This window comes from Oryctolagus cuniculus, chromosome 12 (genome assembly GCF_964237555.1).
Source record: "Oryctolagus cuniculus chromosome 12, mOryCun1.1, whole genome shotgun sequence".
Lineage (NCBI taxonomy): Eukaryota > Metazoa > Chordata > Mammalia > Lagomorpha > Leporidae > Oryctolagus > Oryctolagus cuniculus.
In genome coordinates this window covers 61343824-61367941 of record NC_091443.1, presented here as the reverse complement: position 1 = coordinate 61367941, position 24118 = coordinate 61343824, and the positions used below count along the sequence as shown (strand labels likewise).

Below are 24118 nucleotides of genomic sequence, written 5' to 3'. Positions count from 1 at the left end.
CTGAACAGGGAATATGATGAAAACATTGTAAAAGTAAATTGTCATGTTATCATATATTGAAAGAAGATACTTAAAATCTGAAATGCTGTTTTTAAAGATTTATTTATTTGAAGGCGGAGTTACAGAAGGAGAGACAGAAAGACAGAGACAGACGGATTTTTCAATAACTGATTCATTCCCCAAATGGCTGCAAAGGCCAGCTGGGCCAGGCCAAATCCGGGAGCCAGGAGCTTCATCTGGATCTTCCACATGGGTGGCAGGGCCCCAAGCGCTTGGGCCAAACTGCTACTTTTCCTGGCACATTAGCAGGGAGCTGTATAGAAAGTGGAGCACCTGGGACTCAAACCAGCACCTATATGGGATGCCCGCATCAGAGGCAGTGACTTAACCCACTGTACCATAATGCCACAGTCCCATCAAATTTTATCTGCAGAAACTAAGTCATCTAAGAAATACATACATACATATTCCTACCTTTGATTTTATTTTCTCCCACAGAATATTCTTTTATAACATATAAAATATTCACGCTTCACTCACAAGTTGGCTTTTAGAGCTATATAAGCATCTCCTTCTTATGAATTCAATGTGTTTACCATCTGTATCTTTCATTAGGCAGATACTTTCTCTGTGGCTATTCTAGTATTATCTATTCTTTAACCTTTCAAACTTCTATTTACCATGTCTCCACCCATAGCGCTCATAACAAGGACTAAATTAGACTTTGTAATTTTCTGTTCTATCATAACTCTCCATACAATTAATGAACAATATTTCATATAAAGGTAATGATATTACGAAAACGTTATCTGCAGTAGCTACTCTGTTTCAGCTTAACTAAATAATCAAATTCCATCAAACTAGATAGTCCACACTCAGCATTTCTAACTCAAAAGAATACAGGACAGGAAACACAGCAGAGAAGCCCTGAAACTTCTCTTCAGCAGAAGTCTTTACAAAAAAAATAACTAAGACAGCGAGCTATACTTTTGTTCCTTAAATGACAGTACAGTTATGAAGGTACAGATCCTCACAAGGAGATGCACAAATAATCCCTGGTTTAGAAGTCCCAAATTCTCTGAAGAACCAAAATGTCTCTCAGCAGTCCCACAGACATAGTTTCTGAAGTTCTGGCACTCTGACTTTCTGTTAGGTATATAGGTCATTAGCCTTCCAGACACTGTTTACCAATCAACAATGTTGTCTAATAACAAAGTTGACATCCATCTCCATCAGGATTCCAGACAATCAATTAAAGTTGTCCCAATGCCATTTGTTCCAGAAGAATAACAGATTTGGTGAATTTTTCCCCCAAAAAATCTTTAATTTGAGGAATACAAACTTCATGCTTTTCATAAATACAACTTTAGGAATATAGTGATTCTTGCCACCGTACCCACACTCCCACTCCCACTCCTCTTCCTCCTCTCTCTCCTAATCTACCATTTTTAATTTTTACTAAGATCTATTTTCAGTTTACTTTTTTTTTTTTTTTTGGACAGGCAGAGTGGACAGTGAGAGAGACAGAAAGGTCTTCCTTTGCCGTTGGTTCATCCTCCAATGGCCGCCGCAGCTGGTGCGCTGCTACCGGCGCACCGTCCCTATCTGAAGGCAGGAGCCAGGTGCTTATCCTGGTCTCCCATGGGGTGCAGGGCCCAAGCACTTGGGCCATCCTTCACTGCCCTCCTGGGCCACAGCAGAGAGCTGGCCTGGAAGAGGGGCAACCGGGACAGAATCCGGCGCCCCGACCGGGACTAGAACTCGGTGTGCCGGCGCCGCAAGGCGGAGGATTAGCCTACTGAGCCGCAGCGCCGGCTTCAGTTTACTTTATATACACATTATTAACTCTGTTCTAACTTAAGAGTTCAACAAGTTGTATGGAAAAAAACAAAACACTGTTCCTCAATAGTTGAGACAAGGGCTGTTCAAAGCCATTGCACCTTGAAGTGTTCGTTTCACTTCTACAGATTACCTTCTAGGGGCTCTATTGGTTATCACAGATCAGGGAGAACATGAGGTATTTGTCCTTTGGGGACTGGCTTATTTCACTAAGTATGATGTTTTCCAGTTTCATCCATTTAGTTGTAAACAACAGGATTTTTTTTTTTTTTTTTTTTTTTTTACCACTGTGTGATATTCCATGGTGTATATATCCCATAATTTCTTTATCCAGTCTTCGGCTGACAGACATTTGGGTTGATTCCATATCTTAGCTATTGTGAATTGAGCTGCAATAAACATGGGGATAGAGATAACTCTTTCAGACGCTCATTTCATTTCCCGTGGGTAAAGTCCCAGGAGTGGCACAGCTAGGTCATATGGTAGGTGGATATTCAGATTTCTGAGGTATCTCCATACTGTCTTGCACAGTGGCTTCACCAGTTTACATTCCCAACAACAGGGGAATAGGGTACCTTTTCCCCACATTCTCACCAGCACGTGTTGTTTACTGATTTCTGAATGAAAACCATTTTAACTGGACTAAGGTGAAACCTCATTGTGGTTTTAATTTGCATTTCCCTGACACGAATGCTTTATTACTATCTAAAATGTAACTTTTTAAAAAATATTTATTTATTTATTTATTTGAAAAGCAGAGTTCAGAGATGCAGAAGCAGAGAGAAAGAAAAGTCTTCCATTTGCTGGTTCACTCCCCAAATGGCTGCAATGGCTGTAACTGGGCTGATCCGAAGCCAGGAGCCAGGAGCTTCTTCTGGGTCTGCCAAGTGGGTGCAGTGGCCCCAGCACTTGAGCCATCTTCCACTGCTTTCCAAGGCCAAAGCAGAGAGCTGAATTGGAAGTGCAGCAGCCGGGACCCAAACCAGTGCCCATACAGGATGCCGGCAGTGCAGATGGTGGCTTTACCTGCTACACCATAGCACTGACCCCTAAAATCTAACTTCTAAATAGCTGGGGACATGCTTACATAGATACCTTATTAAAAGGGGTGCTTTAAGGGCTAGGCATTGTGGTACAGTGGGTAAAGCTGCTGCTTGTGAGCTGGAATTCTATGTGGATGCCAGTTTAAGTCCTGGCTGTTCCACTTCCAATCCAGCTCCTTGCTAATGGACTGGGAAAAGCAGTGGAAAGTGGTCCAAGTGCTTGGGCCCCTGTCACCCATGTGGGGGACCAGGACGAAGTTCGTAGCCCCAGGCCTGGCCCAGTCCTGGTTGTCCCAGCTATCTAGGGAGTGAACCAGCAGATGGAATATTTCTCTCTGCCTCTCCCCCTCTCTCTAACTCTCATTTTCAAGTTAACACATACATCTTAAAAAAAAAGGGGGGGTGCTTGCTTACTATAATACAGTATCACTATCAGTTGTTAGAATATGGATTTGCTTGATCATTAATAATAGTAATACCTTACCCATATATGAATAAAATGAAATTATTTATTTCATATAGAATGAGTTTTAAATCTGAAAAATATTGCTGCTCTTAACAAATTATCATATCCCCCCCAACAACACATGATCAAAATCATCACTGACAGAGTCAGAAAAGAATTCTAGTAGCACATTATAAAGTAAGAAAAGGGTAAGATCATAGAGTCTTTTAAAACAACAACCTGAAGTACGTATCTGGAGACAGACAGAAGGTCAGGGAGTTTAGAATATCTGTCGGCCAATTTATGCTGGCAAAGTGTAGATTTTAAGAGTGCAAAATCAGGATACATGCTCCTCTGAATCAAGCTTTCTGAGGAGAAAATCTAGCAGTTGCTAATTAACCAAAAGAACGGGGATCCCTTTGGAGAAGAAAAAAATAAAGGTTCTTGCTCCCTCCTGATATTTCTTTTTTCAAAGATTTTATTTATTTATTTAGAAGGTAGAGTTACAGACAGTGAGAGAGAGAGTCAGAGAGAAAGTCTTCCCTTCCATTGGTTTACACCCCAGATGGCCAGAACGGCCAGAGCTGCACCGATCCAAAGCCAGGAGCTTCTTCCTGGTCTCCTGTGTGGGTGCAAAGGCCTAAGCACTTGGGCCAACCTCTACTGCTTTCCCAGGCCATAGCAGAGAGCTGAATTGGAAGAGGGGCAGCCGGGTCTAGAACTGGCTCCCATAATCCTCCTGATAATATTTTAATATTTCTCTAGTTAGACTAAAACAACCAAGTAACATTTAATGGCTTTTCTTACAATGCAATTTCCTTAACACTCCAATTTTTCCATACCCCAATATTCAATTGTAGAGCAGGAAAAATTATAGAGCAGGGAAATCCCATGCTCTTTCAATTTTATAACTGCTACATTCAAGCAAATACATGCCTACACTCATTCACGTACACTATATGTGCATGCACACATACCTGCCTGCATGCAGATACAGTATTCAACTAGTAGTATGAGAAATCTAGCATGATCTCCACTCTTCAGTTCTCTGAAGTTTACTAATAAGGCTTCAAAGCAAATGTGTTCTATTTTAAAAATAAAACCAACTTAATTTTACAATTGTCTCTGGTTAAGAGTTTCTCAATGATCTTTCTCCATGAATTCTAGGTTCATAAAATCCATACAGTCCTGGTGGGCAGTGAATGATCCTGTAGTTCAAAATTCCTAGAATTGAGTCTCAATGTCTCTGATCTGTCTGGCTTGGGTTATTTGTTGATCCCCAAAGCAATGGCACACTTAGTTGGTTAACCCACTTACCAAAAAGATAATCCTAGTGGATTCTGAAAATCTGTAAAACAAGTATCATGAGAGTTTAAGGAGGGGTACAAAAAATACAAGAGTCAGGGGCCGGCAAGGTGGTGCAGCGGGTTAACGCCCTGGCCTGAAGCGCTGGCATCCCATATGGCCGCCAGTTCTAGTACCGGCTGCTCCTCTTTGCATCCAGCTCTTTGCTATGGCCTGGGAAAGCAGTAGAAGATGGCCCAAGTGCTTGGACCCCTACACCCACGTGGGAGACCTGGAGGAAGCCCCTGGCTCCTGGCTTTGGATTGGCTCAGCTCCGGTCGTTGTGGTCAATTGGAAAGTGAACCATCAGATGGAAGACCTCTCTCTCTTTCTCTCTGCCTCTCCTCTCTCTGTGCAATTCTTTCAAAGAAATAAATAAACATCTTAAAAGAAAAATACAAGAGTCAAAGATGACCTCCAAGACTGCAAACTTGTGAAGATTCACTCCAGTGGTGTTACATGTAATGTGAAGGACATAGAAAAGCAGCTGTAGTCAACCTAGAAAAAGAGTTCAATTATTAGGCATGGTAAGAATATTCAAAGAAAGTAACTAAAAAGCCATGGAGAGCTTAAACAACAGTACCTAGCACATAAAAGATGATTTTTTTTAAATGAGACTGAAAGATGGATAAATATAGATGATGACTTATAAGTCAAACAACACATTAAACAGAAATTACCCAAAGATGAATAAAGTTTCGTTTTCACAACTGAAGTATTCACAATTTAACTGTCTTGACCAAATAAAATAATGAGAGCAATCATTTTACAAACTGCCATCAAAACTCAGAGGAATGAGTGATTAACTCAGGTAATGAAAGCTTTGAAAACAGTAGACTATAAGACCGGGATTAAATTTTGAAAGAAATATTTCATTTAAGGAAGAAGAAGTCAGTGATGGAAGGTAAAGCATTTAGATGGGGAAATCTGAAGAGTAAGGAGTAACAAAAGCCAAGAAAACGGGTTCATCTTAAAGTGCAAAAACAGAATCTTAGTTTGTTGAAAGTATGATCTTAAAGCAAAAGTGTGAACAGATTGATACAATAATTATAGAACTTTATCTATCCAGTAACAGAGAATAATTAGTAAAGTGAGAATTATATAAGAGTAATAATAAAGTTACAAATTTGTATATATAAAATATGTTAATATTTTGTTTATATTATTAACATATTTTATATATACAAGTCATTTATATATAAGTCATTTTAAGTGTTCAATATGCATTTCAAAAAGGAATTAACAGCTGTAAATAAATGTCTGAACTTTCCATTTCTTATTTCACTGGGCTATACTGATAACTTGAAGTATCATAGATCTTAAAGCAGAGGTAAAAATAAATAGAAATAAGCAAAGAAAGCTGTTTAATTGCTTATAATGCTTAAAGTGATAGGGGCTATGGCTATCTAAAGGAAATACTTAACACTTCACTCCAGAAGATGCCTTGTAGGAATGCAGGCTCAGTATTAAGAATGTTTTCATCTTTTTAGAGAAGCTGGAATATGTTAAAATCTCCTGATTTCTTAAATGTTAGCTCATTTAAATGTGGATTAGTTTCATCTCCAGATTTAAACTTCTGTCTTAACAAATTACAACTTTTTTTTTTTTTTTTTTTTTTTTTTTTGACAGGCAGAGCGGACAGTGAGAGAGAGGGACAGAGAGAAAGGTCTTCCTTTGCCATTGGTTCACCCTCCAATGGCCGCTGCGGCCGGCGCGCTGCGGCCGGCGCACCGCGCTGATCCGATGGCAGGAGCCAGGAGCCAGGTGCTTTTCCTGGTCTCCCATGGGGTGCAGGGCCCAAGCACCTGGGCCATCCTCCACTGCACTCCCTGACCACAGCAGAGGGCTGGCCTGGAAGAGGGGCAACCGGGACAGAATCCGGCGCCCCGACCGGGACTAGAACCCGGTGTGCCGGCGCCGCTAGGTGGAGGATTAGCCTAGTGAGCCGCGGCGCCGGCCACAAATTACAACTTTTTAATCAAGCAGAAATTCAAATAGTTTTTATCCATTTCTACCACTGTGTTTATATTTTTTAACTAGATAATCATACAATAAAAACTATACAAATAAACATTGTATGTTTTGAGATTTACCAGACAATGCAAGCAACAAGAAATCAATTTGTATTCTGTCCTTTATTACTTAAACTAAATGCTACTTAACCGCATTTTCGGCTTCAAAGTATTGAACATACTTTGCTTATCTTAACCACAAAACTTGAAAAGCCCCAATAAATAATGACCACACAACAACTAGGAATCATGGAAACATTTGTTCTAGTGAAAAACTGTTGGTTCAAAGTTTCCTAAACTCCTAAGAATCTGTGTAACTTTTTAAAATTCCTTAGGTCCACTACCTGATTCCTAATGCATGAAGCTTAAGAAATTTGTATCTGAAATTTCTGAAATAGGAGCTGGCACTGTGGCACATCAAGTTAAGCAGCTGCTGGTGACCCTGGCATCCCAAACCAGAGAACCAGTTTGAATTCTGGCTGCTCTGCTTCCAATCCAACTCCCTGCTAATCCACCTAGGAAAGCAGCAGCAGACGGTCCAAGTACTTAAGGCTCTGCCACAAAGTGGGAGACTCAGAGTTCCTGACTCCTGGTTTTGGCCTGACCCAGGTTGGGCTCTTGAAGCTATTTCAGGCGTAAACCAGATGGAAGACGTCTCTGTATCTCTCTATCCCCATCATTGTGCCTTTCAAATCAATATTACAAAAAATAAAATTCTGAAGTAGTTCTGATGTGACATTTATGAATAACTACTTATTCAGAATGCTAAGACTATAAAACTAATCTTAATTTTGAATAATTGAAAATGTAGCAATGTAAAATTCTATCCAGAATAATTCATTCCCTATCACTTCAGGGAATATAAACAATGACCCTAGTCTTAGGCTTTAGATAATATAAAAAATAAGTATCAAGGGAAAGCATTAATTCAATACTCAAAGCAAATATTATTAACATAACTTAGCGATCTAAAATCTTCTAAAATGTACTCCAACCATAGCCACATACTTTCTATTCCTTAAATAGTTCTCTTCTATGCCAGTCTCTGTACTTGCTGTGTCCTTTACTTGGACACTCCAAGGATATCCTAATTGTTGTTTCATTCTTAAACATCAGCTTAGAGGAATCCTCCTCAATGTAGCACCTGCATCTACCTTCCCTTTACCCTATTACATTATATTCCATTTCTTCTCCTGGTTTTTATTTTTCTCATAATACTTATGACTACCTGAAATCATTTTATTTAATTATTCCTGTTTAAGTATTTGTCTGTCTCCCATTAAGACTTATGCTCCACATGATCAGCAAATCTTATTTTCCTTTTTCACTACTATATCTAATAGAATGCTATCTGGGATAAAGTAGGTACTCAAAACGTAACTGGGTAAATAAATGGAAAAGTTTACAAACTCCAAAACTTTTACTCCATTTACTAATATGGAATATCCACAAATCTCAATGAAGATTCTAAAATATATAATTAAGTTTTAATCCAAAGAAAACTGAAGAAGAAAAATTTCAGAATCTCAGCCTCTTCTACATTCCTCATACGAATGCCCTTCCTACAAAAGCACTCAACCTGTGCCCTTGTGGTCAGGTAATTTTGACTTTGGGTATGTAAATTATGAAAAACCTAAGACAGATTATAATGAGAGAAATACAAGCAGATACATTCTTACAATTCAGGCAAAAATCTTAAGACAAAGAACTTTTCCTATCTGTGTGTCATTCAGGTAAGACTATCTCAGATCTCAGAATGATTCAAGTCTTTCCAGGAAGAAAATATATTCTGGATCCTACAGAGGGAAGAAAGAATACAGGTAAATTAGAAAGAAGGGCTCAAAGTAAAATGAGACTAGTGTATGCAAAGGCCACCAGGCAATAAAGGGCATTAGAGAAAATGACATGCTACAAGATTCACACAGATTTTTTTTTTTTTTTTTTTTTTTGTGAGAGGAGAAGGATGAGGGGGGAAGGGAGGAAGAGGAGAAAGGGGATATTTAGACCAAGTTATGCAGGGTCACATTAGGGGTTCCACTCTTATCCTAAGAAAAAATAATTTTAAATAGAGAAAATATCTATACTTTTAAAAAAAAGATCTGAGGCCAGGGCCGTGGCTCACTTGGTTAGTACTCCGCCTGCAGCGCCGGCATTCCATAAGAGTGCCGGTTCTGTCCTGGTTGCTCCTCTTCCAGTCCAGCTTCCTGCTGTGGCCCAGGAAGGCAGGGGAGGATGGCCCAGGTGCTTGGGCCTCTGCACCCACACAGGAGACCAGGAAGAAGCTCCTGGCTCCTGGCTTCAGATAGCGCAGCGCCAGCCGTAGCAGTCATTTGGGGAGTGAACCAGCGAGCGGAAGACCTTTCTCTCTGTCTTTCTCACTGTCTGTAACTCTGCCTCTCAAATAAATAAATAAAAATTAAAAAAAAAAAAAGATTTGAAAGGCAGAGTTACAGAGAGAGCGAGGGAGAGACAAAGAAAAAGAGAGCAAGAGAGGTATCATTCACCTGTTGGATCACTCCCCAAATGGCCACAACGAAGCCAGGAGCTTCATCAGGGTCTCCCACATTGGTGACAGGGGCCCAAACACTTGAGGCATCTTCCACTGCTTTCCCAGGCATATTAGCAGGGAGCTTTATCGGAAGTGGAGCAGCTGGGACTTGAAGTGGCACCCATACGGAATGCCAGTGTTGTAGATGGCAGCTTTACCTACTACACCACAATGCTGGGCCCCATGGTTTGTTTTTAAGTGCAGATAATAGGGGCTAGCATTGTGGCACCCACCCACTTAAGAGACCCAGAAGCAGTCCGGATCGGCTCAGCTCTGGATGTTGCAGCTATTTGGGGAGTGAACTAGCAGATGGAAGCTCTCTCTCTGTGTCTGTCTCTCCCTCTGTGAACTCTTTTTCCCCCTCAGGGGAAAAGGGGAAAGTGCAAACACTTTCAAATAAATAAATCTTAAAAACAAACCAAACTGCACTCCCTTGCAGGCTGAAGGAAAACATGGAAGGGGCAGAAGGAGTCAACAGGGGATGCAAAGGTGTTGTAGTTATCCCAGTGAAAAATAGAAACTAGGGTGGGCAAGCACATGGCTCAGAGTTAAGTCCCTATTTGGAACACCTGCATTCCATTCTGGAGTGCCTGGTCTGAGGCCCAACTTCTCCACTTCCAATCTTGCTTCCTGCTGGAGCATACTCTGCAAGGCAGCAGTGATGACTCAGGTGGCTGGGTCCCTGACACAGATGTTGGAGACCAGGATGGAGTTGTAGGCTCCTAGCTTCAGCCTGACCCAATCCTGACCACGCACATTTGGGGAGTGAACGGCAGGTGAAGATGTCTAATAAAATGAAAAAAATAATTGATTTAAATATATACACACGCACTACAATGATGAGATGACTGAACAAATGGATGAGAAAACTGAATGGGCTAATGGTATACTTTGGAGATCACACTGTGCGGCCCCATGTGCTTCTGGATCTCCGAACCCCTCTCTGCATTTCTAATTGTTTCCCAGCTCTATAAACAGATGTCTTCTTTTTTTTTTTTTTTTTTTTTTTTTTGACAGGCAGAGTGGACAGTGAGAGAGAGAGACAGAGAGAAAGGTCTTCCTTTGCCGTTGGTTCACCCTCCAATGGCCGCCGCGGCCGGCCCGCTGCGGCCGGCGCACTGCGCTGATCCGATGGCAGGAGCCAGGAGCCAGGTGCTTTTCCTGGTCTCCCATGGGGTGCAGGGCCCAAGCACCTGGGCCATCCTCCACTGCACTCCCTGGCCACAGCAGAGGGCTGGCCCTGGAAGAGGGGCAACCGGGACAGAATCCGGCGCCCCAACCGGGACTAGAACCCGGTGTGCCGGCGCCGCTAGGCGGAGGATTAGCCTAGTGAGCCGCGGCGCCGGCCCAACAGATGTCTTCTTATACATTTTTACAAAAGAAATAATGGCATAATGCAATTCAACTAATTATGATAATGGTGACTGCATTATTATGTAAGACATATCTATGGTAGGCCACAAAAGACTTCCCTCTTCTAAGTCATGAAATAGGATTATAGACATAAAGTAGCAATATAATAATGTAAAGTATGAATAAAACTATACAGAAACATAAAGGGGTAGAATCTCAAGCATGAATTTGACAAAGTAGGATTTTTTTGTTGTTGTTGTTAACCTAGTTTGTACTCCAAAATTCAAATACTGAAAAAGGAACTAAGCTGGGAATAGAGAGACTGCTTCAGAAAAATCTAACTACCTAGAATGAAGTTTAAAAAAATTCAACATTCATTCTTAAAAATATTCTTCATAAAGAAACGTAAGAAAGAAATTTCCTTGGGTGGGGCACATGGCACAGCAGGTTCAAGTCCCACCCACTCTATTTCTGATCCAGCTCCATGCTAACACACCTGGGAAGCAGGGGATGATGGCTCAAGTACTTGAGTTCCTGCCACTCACAGGAGAGACCTGGTTGGAGTTCTTGGTCCCTGGCTTTAGCTTGGTCCAGTCCCTAATGCTGTTCCCATTTTAGGAGTGAACCATCAAATGGAAGATCTCTGTTTCTTTCTCTTTCCCTACTCCCACCCTGTCACTATGCTATTCAAATAAATACATAATAAGGACTAGTTGAGCTTAGAAAAAGATTTCCTTAACATAATGAGGCCTCCATCAATAAAGTGGAAATTACAAAAACTAAATACCTAGCCCCATACTTGAAAGTAGAACACTTCAAGTATTTAAAGTCATAAATAGGACACTACTGGAGAGGCTTTTTTTAAAAAAAAGAAAAAAGCATATGTAATTTGAGTAAAGAAAAGGGAAAAGAAGGAAAAGACAAAATAAATATTAGTATTGATTTTTAAAATTAACTTTAGTTGCCACTGACTGCTCATCTAGAAAACACAGGAATCATCCTTAATCCAGAATCCAAAAAATTTTTTATGTTGAAATGACACACAGGAAGTTTCATATTTTACAGCATTTTTGATTTTCAGATTAGGGATGCTCAACTGGTAAAGTCTATGGAAATATTCCAAAATCCAAAAAACTCCAAAATTTGAAACACTTTCAGTCTCAAATATTTTAGATATGTACTCACTTCAGAAGCACATACACTAAGTAAAATATTTTGAGTAAGGAGTTAACCTGCATTAGAAAAACAGCATGGCAATACAGTGGGTCGCATATAAGAAATAATGACAAAAGCTCATTTGGTTGTCCTATTTATCAATGAATTAGAAACACCACCAAGCCAATTCACAGTAATAAAAGAAATGTGAATCTGGCAGGACAGCAACTGTTTGATGAACCCTTTGGGGCAAGTGTTTGGTTTAACAGCAGAATCCCCACTTGAATTCCACATGGGACAAACTCGGTTTACAACTGGATCTGCTTCTGTTTCCAGCTTCCTACTAATGCACACACTCTAGGAGGCAGCAGGTTATGGTTCAAGTACTTGGGCTCCTGCCGCTAAGACGGGAGACACAGATTGAGTTCTGAGCTAAGGGCTTTAGCCTGGTCCAGCCTTGCTGCTCCTGAAGGCATTTGGGGAGAGAATTAGTGGCTGGGTGATCTCTGACTCTTTCAAATAAATAAAAGCTAAAAATACAAAATAAATCTGCAAAATTTCAAAGAAGGATATAAAGAACTTGAATGAATAAAAAGACTGTGTGTTTCCTGGAAGCAAAATGAAATATTACAAAGATGCCAGTTCCAACCAAATTCTCACTTATTGTAAAATCAGTTAAAATACCAATGAATTTTGTGGGAAGAACGTGTAACTTGAAAAAAATGAGAGTCATAAATAAACTCTGAAGCTGGGAACATCTGAATGATCTTTTAAATGTGACTCTGATCACTTGACTTGTCCTCAAAACTCTGCAGAGTTCACCTGCGGGAAGAGTCCAACTCTGAAGGACCCTGCACTTTGTGGCCCTTGCTATCTTTGAGGTCTCATCTCTAATCACTCTTCCCCTAATTCACCCTGACCCAGCCACACTGTCCTTTCTCTTTTCAAATGTGCCAAGCACACCCCCACTTTAGGGCCTTTACTGCGATCACCTACTCTGCCTTAAGCTCTTCTCAGATTATCAGTATGCCAGTTCACTCACTCACCTGCTCTGCTCTGCTGTCACCTTCTCACTGAGATATTCTTGCTGTCCTCCAGTCCCTCTCCCATGTAGCTTGTGCTACCAAAATACTAGTTTACAAATACTTATTTCACTGCTATTTTCTGTGATCCCTCCAATACCACCTGTTTGTAAGCTCAAAACTCTTTGTTTTGTTCTCCAAAAAGATCCTTAAACTATAAGAGTGCCTTGCACAGAATATGCACTTTAAGATGTCTGTTAAATCAACATTTTAAAGAGGGAAGAGGGTATGCTTTTCCCAGTAGTTATCCAAGTGCAATGTAAAGATAATATATTGAAAGGAAAGAGGGGAGAGGAGGCACAGTTAGTCCCATCAGTCAGAGGGAGCTGAGAAAAGCAAAGAAATAGAAAAAAAAGTTTAAAATAGTCTGATACAGATGAAACAGAGCAAGAAACAAGAATGTGCTTTAAAAGGAAATACCAGATAAAGTGACATTTAGTTACAACATAGGTTGAAAACCACAGGAATAAAGTCCATAAAATACTCAAATGCATAAAAAACATTTAGCATATGATAACAATAAGGCACACTGAATCTGTAGAGAACAGAGGGTTACTCAATGAATAGTGTTGAAGAAAAAAGTTGGTCCTCTAAAAAAAGAAAATTAAAGCCTGAATAACTATATAACATCAAAACTAAAACTATACACTAGGTGAAATATTTTTGCCATTTTGGGGCACAACAGTTCCATTCACTTCAACCAAAGTCAGAAAGTACAAGAGAAATAACTACTCGATCCAACTGCATAAAAATGAGAAATCTCTGCTTAGCTAAAAACATCAGAGTATTAAAAGACAAATAACAAATTGTGGGCGAGAACATGTAGTATATATGGCAAAGCTTAGCACTCTAATATAATTTCTTATAAATTAAAATAAAATGAACAGAAAAACTAAAAATTACAAAGAAATACACGTTGTATTATCTCTCACTAGTAATCAGTAAAATGCAAATAATGAGATAATATTTTTCACCTACCAAACTGGTAAAGACTTAAAAGTTCAGGGCCAACATTGTAGAGTTGTGAATAAAGCTGCTGCCTGCAATACTGGCACCCCATAAAGGCACAGGTTCATGTCTCAGTTGCTCCACTTCCCATTTAGCACCCTGCCAATGGCCTGGGAAAAACAGAGGAAGACAGACCAAGTGTTTGGATCCCTGCCACCCACATGAGACCGGGATAAAGCTCCTGGCTCCTAGCTCAGGCATGGCCCAGTGCTGAGCGTTGCAGCCATTTGGGGAGTAAAACCAGCAGATGGAAAACCTCTGTCTCTCCCTCTCTCTCCATAACTCTGATTTTCAAAATAAATACACCTTTAAAAAAAAAGACTTAAAAGTCCAACAACAGCCAGTACTTACACAATAGTCTTCCATACCACTTGCTTATGGGGGTGTAAACTGCTACAATGTTTCTAGAGAGCACTTCAGTAAGTTCAAAATACATATTCCTTAGCTTCAGAAAGTTTACATCCCAAAATTTATTCTAAAGAAACAAACTTACTTACATGCACAAAGCCATTTATCATATGATTTCTTACAGGGAAAAAACAAAAACAAGAAACTACAGAACCATCAGTAAGAGACCAATTCAATGTAAATTTCAGTCACTATCACGTTGTAAAATTGTATAGGATGACAGGGTAAGTGAAAACAAGTAGACCCCAACTCAGTATAAAAGGATAAACACAGTTTTGAAGAATTAATACATAAAGTGCTTAAAAGAACTAAAAAACCAATGTGGAAAAATTTACAACACAATGTCATGATTATCCCTTAGAAGCAGAGGTGAGACTGGCACTGTGGCACAGCAGGTTATGCTGCCGCCTGCAGTGCAGGCATCCCATGTGGTTGCTGCTCCTGGTCCTGGCTGCTCTACTTCTGATCCAATACCTGCTAATGTGCCTGGGAGAGCAGCAGAAGATGGCCCAAGTGTTTGGGCTCCTGTAACCCTCAGGAGAGACCTGGTTGGAGTTCCAGGCAACGGTCTTTGGCCTGGCCTAGCCCTGGTCGTTGGGGCCATCTGGGGAGTGAACCAGCAGATGGAAGATCTGTCTCTCTCTCTCTGTCTTCTCCATCTCTCCCTCTCTTTTGGTAACTCTTGTCTTTTAAATAAATCTTGTTTTTGTTTTTTAAAATAAAGGTTACCTTTTTTTTCTTCTTCTATAATCACAAGAAACAGTGAAAATATTTAAAGCACTCTGAATTCTAATAAACATTTAAGAGTAAACAATAGCAAACATTTATCCAATTCTTACTAGCTGCCTAATCTATTTTGGGTATTTGGTTAAAGGCATAATCTTAATTCTGACTTGATCCTGTAGATTATTATCTTCAAAATACACACAAGGAAACAAATTTCTAGAAAGCAAATGACTTGCAGATCACAATGCTTTGTAAAGGACTGAGCAAAAAAGTTAGATCCCTGCTGTACTAGATCTGCTCTGCAACTTAAGTAGCTGTGATGAGAAAGGAAAAACTGTCGCTTGTTACCTTCAACCTCAATTGTGTAAAAATAAAATTTAGGATAAACATTCTCTATCAATTACATTTTTTTTTTTTTTTTTTTTTTTTTTACAGGCAGAGTGGATAGTGAGAGAGAGACAGAGAGAAAGGTCTTCCTTTTGCCATTGGTTCACCCTCCAATGGCCGCCACGGCTGGCGCGCTGCGGCCAGCGCACCGCACTGATCCGATGGCAGGAGCCAGGTGCTTTTCCTGGTCTCCCATGGGGTGCAGGGCCCAAGCATTTGGGCCATCCTCCACTGCCCTCCCGGGCCACAGCAGAGAGCTGGCCTGGAAGAGGGGCAACCGGGAAAGAATCCGGTGCCCCGACCGGGACTAGAACCTGGTGTGCCGGCGCCGCTAGGTGGAGGATAAGCCTATTGAGCCGCAGCGCCGGCTAACATTTTTCATTTTCTACATTTTTCTAAGTCTGTATGTAAGTGCACAGCACCTAAGCAAAAAACAAAATTCTACAGTAATGCCCCCACAAAGAAACAAATCACAAAATCTGCAATCCTATTTCACTTGGTAAACTTGTCTACCAGGCCTCCATATCCTTTACCATTAGGCCCTACAAGCCCTCATCATCCCCCTAAAATGTTCAGCAACCCAGTATACCATAAAAATACACTAGAATTTTCAAGAAGCTTTCCATCAATGAGCACCACTGGATTCAAAATAGCATCATGGTCCTCATACTAAGTTGTACAAGAGTAGTGGTTTAAAACAAACAAAACATGACAACTAACAAGCCTAAAAATCACACCCGTTTTTTAAAACAAGTGTTGGGGGATGAGTGTTTGTCACAGCAGTTAAGACAACCTTTGAACACCCACATTTCAGGTGCCTGAGTTCAAGTTCAGGCTCCACTTCTGATTGCAGCTTCCTGCTAATGCACACCATAGTAATGGCTTAAGTACTTGGGTCTCTGACATGCATGTGGAAAACCTGGATTGAGTTCAGGCTTCTGGCTTCAGCCTGACCTATCCCAGTTCCTGTGGACATTTGGGCAGTTAACCAGCAGATGGAAGATCTCTGCCTGCCAATGTATCTCTCTCCCTTTCAAATAAACAAACAGAAACATTTTTTAAAAAGAGAAAAAGCAGCAATGGTCAAATAAAATCCATCATGTGTCAAACTGTAATCTATAAATTTCCATTTTATAAGTTAGTAAAAGACAACGGTAAATGATGTGCAAAATGTTTTCCAGTGAGATTAGAAAATAAGCAAAATTTTCCAAAACTCAAACCATCCTAATATCACTTTATCTAGCTCAGCAGTTTTTATCAGATACATTCAAAGTGAGTCAACGAACTACCCATGCTTCCTGAAGAGATTAAAGAACAATTTAATGCATATAAACTAACAGATATTCCCAAAAAGGTGTATTTATGGATCACGTTATGGAACATTATTAGGCATATATGAACTTAGTAATGATGGTGTTCTTTAGATAATGACAATTCAGAACCTGAGTTAATCTCTTAAACTTTTTCACTCCATTCAGTCACAAAAATATACTTTCTTTAGTACTGAAGTTTATCCCTATAAGAGCTCACACTGAACTGAGTATCTACTTCACCTTTAGAATTTTCAGGGACTTCTGTTAAGTGAACATGAACTGAATTTGTGCTTTATTTTACAAATGATTAATAAGGATGGACAATTTTTCTTTATAAGCTGTGAGTTTTTCTCTACTCAAAAAGTATGTATTTTTCAGAGTGGAAACTTAGGAAACAGAGCAGTGTATAAAGATTAAACAATTAAAAACATGGAATTTAAGCAGTTATATGGAAACTGAAAGATCTAGAGTAACCTGACATACAACAGCACTCTCTTGAAAAGATCCATTTAGATATCAATCCTCTAACTAAATTTAAAAATCACTGTGTTGCTTAACAGTGAAGATATGTTCTGAGAAATGCCTCATTACAGGAATTTATTGCTGTGAAAAGAGATAGCATCTTACGAGACTATCCTTGTATAAGTGGCTCATTACTGAATGCAGCATTGCTATAGGATGCATGACTGTAACTTCAAGAAGTTCCTACAACAAGTTCTTGATTTCACAAGACAGCATTCCATTATCAGACTCACCATATCATTAGGACTTCTCTTTTGTATAACAAAAATCTACTTCCACCCCTTTAATTTCCATCTATGCTTCTAGTTTTACTCTCAGCTACAGAAGAGTCTAAGTTTACTCCCAACATATAAAATCCACAAGAGGTTTTTAATTATTTGGAGACAGTTAAAATTTTTCATTGATCAACTCTCTTCCAAGCTCAACCCAACTAATTCTTCCTGTAACTTGTTCATATCTAACCTAGTTTTTAAAATATCTCAACATACTAAGATTATGAATTTATCATAATGGTTATGTACTGGAAAATAACCTTTGAGATACATGTTAGGTGACAGGCCAGGTTCACTAACAGATTCACTGCTTCCTTTTAAAGGTGCCATTCATTCTATAACTATTCTCTTCCTGAATGAAGGTCAATGGAGTTATACAGTAAGTAGTTATTTTAGTTCAAAGAAATGCTAAATTTTAACTAATTCATTCTAAATCATATGTTTTTGCAAATAACTGTTTTTAACTATGAAAGAAAATTTAGTTTGCTTTTCCATGTACAGATTCTTAATGAGTCCACTGCCTTACCAAATGTCCTAAGTACCCTCAAGCTACAATCACATCATTTGTCATCTCTTCTCTACCATATAATTAGATAGTTTTACAACCTAACTAAATTTAATCATCCTCACAAAAATGTTTTTAAAACCTGGGACAAAGAGGATAACAGTGGTTAATTTTGGAAAATAAAGATATATAAGACTATTGTCTTCTATGCCATTTTTTCATCTTTTCTCCAATTTCTAAAAAATAAAAAAGGAGAAGGCACTTGGCTCAGCAGCTTTAAGTCACAGCTTGGGCCACCCACCTTACAGTATCAGAATGCCTAGGTGGAACTGGGCTACTCTACTTCTGATCCAGATTCCCCTTTATATACATCCTGTGAGGCAGATGATGGCTGAAGTATTTGAGTCCCTGCCACCCATGTAGGAGGCCCAGATGGAGTTCCAGGTTCCTGCTTTGGCCTGGCCTCTACTGGTGTTGTAGGCATTTGGGGAGTGAAACAATGGATGGGAGATCTCCCTCAGTCTCCCTTTCAAAGACAATTAAAAAAACTTTTAAAATATTGGAAAATTAAAAATAAAAAAAATTCACCCAAAAGCTAAATTATCAATCTATTTCTTGCTAAGACTTGAGGCTACCATGACAATCTGAACAGAGCGTTCAGAAAAGTTTTTTACAGGACGACCATGTGGTACAGTGAGCTAAGCTGAGGCCTGCACAGCATGCAATTCGTATTAGAGCACAGGTTTGAGTCCAAGCTAACCTGCTTCCAATCTAGCTCCTTGCCAAAGTGCCTGGGAAGGTTGTGGAAGACGGACCAAGTACCTTGGCACTTGCCACCAATGTAAGAGACCCAGACGGAGCTCTGGGCTTCTGGTTTTGACCTGGACAAGCCCCAGCCATTGCAGCCATTTGGGGAGTTAACTAGCAGCTGGACTATCTTTCTGTCTCCCACTCTCTGACACTCTGCCTTTTGAATAAATATTTTTTAAAAGTTTTTTCCATTTACCTGCTACAGGGATTAATGAAGGGATTCTGATTGAAAGAATTAGTATATTATCATAACCCTTTAACAGGAAGAATTAAGATATTTCTCTTCCAACTTTTATTTCCTATACTTTAGAGTCAGTGCTAGTGGCCAGCATTGTGACACAGTGGATTAGGCTATCACCTGAGAAGCCCACATCCCACTCGAGCACCAGTTTGAGCCCCAGCTGCTCCACTTTTGATCCAGCTCTCTGCTAATGAGCCTGAGAAAGCAGCTGAGGAAGGCCCCAGCGCTTGGGCCCCTGCTGCCCACATGGGAGATGTATATGGAGTTCCCAGCTCCTGCCTTTAACCTGGCCCATCCCCAGCTGTTGTACTCATCTAGGGAGTAAACATGTAGTTAGAAAATATCTGTCTCAGTGTCCCTCTCTGTTAACTCTGCCTTTCAAATAATAAAGAAATTTTAAAAAAGTCAGTGCTGGGGAAGACATACATACGGAATAGTGGTTGAGATGTCCATATCCTCTTATAAAAAGGAGTCTGAACTCCAGTTCCAGCTTCACTCCCAATTCCAGCTTCTTGCTAATGTGTACCCTGAGAGGCCACACGTGATGGCTCATATGACTGGGTCCCTGTCACCCATGTTGGTTGATCTGTATTCAACTGCCAGCTCCAGGCATAGGCTTGGCCCAACCCGGCTGTTGCAGGAATATGGGGAATAAATCAGTGGATGGGAATTTTGTGTCTCTCTCTGCCTCACAATTAAATTTAAAAAAGAATCAGTGCAAACCAATCCCTAAGAATAAAGACAGAAGATGACTTCTGAAAATAAATTATTTCTCTTGATTGGGGTTACCATGGACACACTGTAGGGAAAAACTGACATAGGCTACATTTGTTACAGAAAACAGCACTAAATCACACTCATGAAGACAGTTTCCACTGAAACTTACACACGCAACTAGAATATTTTGAGTATGTTATTTTATGGTTTAGGCCTTAGTACTCTCATCCTTAAAAATAAAAAAAATATATACATTTAATCAAAATTCTTTTCCATTCCAAGTTTTGTTTTTTTTTTTTGTTTTTTATTTTTTTTTTAAGGGAAAGGGTTTATTGAAGGGGAAATTCGACAGGTTGGAAGGAAGGGGCGAAGAAGAAAGAAGCGTCCACAGAGAGAGATCAAGAGAGAGTGCACATGCATGCTGGAAGCACATCTTGTTAAATCTCTGCCAGGGTGCAGGGAAGTAGGAGCCGTGGAACCCCATTAAGGTGGAGGTGGAGCTGACTCCTGTGGTTGGGGCATTTGGTCACCTGACTTGTAGCAATGGTGGTGGGGGCAAAGAGCTAAGGACACAAGGATGGTGTTCAGGGTGCAGATTGAGCCACAGATAAGACTGCACCATTGTAGTAACATTCCCCTTTTTTGTTTTGTATAAAGCAAAGGTTGTATGGGATTACATCAGCCCCAAAAGTCCAGGACAGGTGGAGGGACAATGATACGTCTTTTAGAGCTACTTCCTGCTGACAGGACTGGTGGTAAAGGCTTTGATTCGTTCTGTTATCATCTCCTGTAAACAGTGAGACTGGTGGGTCCAGGACAGCTGACACAATGTGGCAGAATGTCCCTGCTAGCCATTTGAGGACTCCATTCCAGCACCCCACTTCTTCAATTCCAAATTTATCTAATTCCATGAAACACCAAAGACTTGTAAAGGTAACCTAATTAGTCCCCCATAAATGTTTGTCTTGTATTACTTAGGGCTTATTTTTCAGTAAGAACTTTTAGTATTTCTTTGCAATGAATTAATCACTATTTCTCTTGGCGCTAATATTAACAAGCAGCTGATACTTCAGTACCTGCTATTTGCAGACATGGTTCAATACTTTTTATGTGGGGCCGATGCTATGGTGTAGTGGGTAAAGCTGCTGCCTGCAGTGCCGGTATCCCATATGGGAGCCAGTTCTAGTCCCGTCTGCTCCACTTCCAATCCAGCTCTCTGCTATGACCTGGGAAAGCAGTGGAAGATGGCCGAAGTCCTTGGGCCCCTGCATCTGCTTGGGAGAACTGAAGGAAGCTCCTGGCTCCTGGCTTTGGATTGGCTCAGCTCCGGCTGTTGCGCCCAACTGGGGAGAGAAGCAGCGGATGGAAGACCTCTCTCTCTCTCTCTCTCTCTCTGTCTCTCCCCTCTGTGTAACTCTGACTTTCCAATAAATAAATCTTTAAAAAAATACTTTATATGTGTTATATTTAATCTTCACAATAACCTTCCAAAACAAGGATGAGTATTATCATTTTGCAGATAAGGAAACCAAGCCTTACACAAGTCCAATAGGTAAGTCAGAGCTGGGCCTTTGGCCCAGAGCAGAGGAACTCAAAAGTCCCTATGGAAGTATACTTCAAAGGCTGCCTAGGAGTAAGATTGCACTGTCTAGCACAATACCATACATGTCTTCATCTTTTGATGGAAATGCTAACTTACAACCTGGTAAGGCTAAGAAAACAGAAATAATACTCTAATCTCTTAAAACTAGAATCTACTCAACTTCATCTGAACTGCAGAGACAAGCCTAAATAAATCATGCTAAATTGCTGAACACAGAGAAATCAACTCACATTTACAAAAATAATAAAGTGGTAGAACTGTTAAGTCACTTACCACCATTCAAAAATTCACCAAGAAAACAAAAAACAAATATAGTCTCACATATTTATATTCATATGTTAGTACATAAAAAACAATTTCTAAAGGTTATCTAATCTACAAGGAGTGTTCAAAAAGTTGGAAAAATCTGTATTTAATTAAATTCCATTTTTCCATGAACGTTTTTAAGTTCCCTTATATTTTCATTACTACTAGTAAATAAATACATGCAGCTTTTCTTCTATTTCATACCAGTTTTAACTCTTCAAATTTATCACAAAAACTCTAAATTTAATTCTGTATTACTTGTCGTTAATATTTTCTTATACAAATAGAAATTCCCCTTTCTTTTAATGTAGAAACAAATATGAAATTTACGACAATTATTTTTTATGAAGGTAGACTCTAAATTACCATGGCAAGTTAGAAAGGAAATGTCAGCAGTATTAGGCTCATATTACAACTTAGCACAAAACTTTTTCCTTCTGCATTGAGGATGCTGGTCACTATTACAACAACTTAATACATTAAAAGTATGTCCCATAAAAGTTAATAAAATTACTGTAAGATTATTTAAAATAAACTATACTATGTCTTATGAATCAGTTATAAACTAAGAAAGGTTAGGATCAAAACACACAAGTCAAAAAATGTTTAAAACAATGGACTTAGTAAATCTTCAACATTAGAATGGACTTTTTGAATGCATGATCAAAATACATTTGCAGGCCGGCGCCATGGCTCAATAGGCTAATCCTCCACCTTGCGGCGCCGGCACACCGGGTTCTAGTTCTGGTCGGGGCGCTGGATTCTGTCCCAGTTGCCCCTCTTCCAGGCCAGCTCTCTGCTGTGGCCAGGGAGTGCAGTGGAGGATGGCTCAAGTCCTTGGGCCCTGCACCCCATGTGAGACCAGAATCACCTGGCTCCTGGCTTCGGTTCAGCGCGATGCGCCGGCCGCGGCAGCCATTGGAGGGTGAACCAACGGCAAAAGGAAGACCTTTCTCTCTGTCTCTCTCTCTCTCACTGTCCACTCTGCCTGTCAAAAATTAAAAAAAAAAAAAAAATACATTTGCAACAGAAACAGTACTTCATATTTCAGATAAAAACTGGATTTAAACACACCTTATAATATTTATTAAGGCTTATGATCCTAAAGTCAGCTAATTAAACTGCTCACCTGGAATATGGGAAAAATAGTACCAACTCATGAAGTTTATAACAAAGTGCTCAACTATATTTAGCAAATAGATATCATTTAATGCGTGTATAATATTACTACAATTATGAAATGGCAGTGCACTAAAAGGAGGACCATGTAAATATAACGAAATCTGATAGCATATATTTACACATAATATACAAATCCTAAGCCACTTGAATTATGTATAATGAAATAATTTTTTAATCATCATACCATCTACTTCTACCCCATAAAAATACATTGGAGCAAAAAAAAGCCCCAGTAAATAAAAAACATTCTGAGCACATGTCTCCCAATACAGACACACAACTACTCATTGACCACCAGTATCTAGCACAATACCTTACTTATAGCAAGCATATAATAAATATGTTTGGAACTGTAATCATCACTTTTCTGTCTTACAATAACTAGACCTGTGAATGATAAATAATTTTCTTCAATATATTTTAATGAGCGTGTACTCTGTAATTGCCAGAGCGTGTACTCTGTAATTGCCAGAAGAGAAAAATAACAAAATTAATGGAATGCAAGTGTTAAGGAAGGAATACTATGATAATACAGGAAAGTAAGTACAAAGAATCTGCACTATGAATTCAAAAGGCCTGAGTTTACATCCCTACTCATCACTTTACATGCATGTTATAAATAATACTTTTAATTGTAGTTCAATTTTCTTCATCTGTAAAATAGGGTTAATAATACTATCAAAACAAATATCATCAATCTTTAGTCAAAGCTAATGAGTATACCTACCATTTAATTTCTAAATATAATGCTCCAATAAAATAAATCAGAGCTTAGAGAAATAGAATGATTTCAAAGGTAGAGCAAGGAAAGCATAAAATGAACATGGAATATGATACCAGAAGTGCTTTAAACATGAAGGGACATCTCAGAAGAACAGAGAACTCAACTGGGTGAGGCTTCCTAATGGCCAAATCAGGGACAACAGCTCATAAAAACAAAGCAATGCATTATAACTCATATCAATATAAATAAATAAATGTGAAGAAAGCAAACTCTTCTATAGAATTCCAATTAATAAAAGTGGAAGGAATGATGAAAACAATCACTAACTGGTAGACATTACATTGTTGTTGCAGGTAAGAATCACCAACAGATACTAAAAATTTAGTTAACATGTATACAGACAGAAAACAGTATTTACGGAGTCTCAAAGTATCTTCCCAGAAGATGCTATTACAGAAAAAGAATTTACAGTTGACAAACCTAGAAGACACCACCTTTAACCAAATGATCAAAGTTAATGTCACCTATAATGGAGTATATTTATACCACCTAATTGATTTAATACACAAGGAC

General features: G+C 39.4%; 1 protein-coding gene across 2 annotated transcripts in view; it reads right to left on the bottom strand.

The window, feature by feature from the left end:
- Positions 1-24118, bottom strand: part of SPRED1 (sprouty related EVH1 domain containing 1) — a 122613-nt gene that overhangs the window by 75490 nt on the left and 23005 nt on the right. The window contains exon 1 of one of the 2 annotated variants that reach the window (XM_070053969.1): positions 13800-22650. The exons of the other annotated variant lie outside the window; for it this stretch is intronic. The gene's annotated coding sequence lies outside the window, so the exon portion shown is untranslated. Of the gene's footprint in view, positions 1-13799; positions 22651-24118 lie in introns of those variants that run through there. 2 annotated transcript variants of the gene reach the window in all.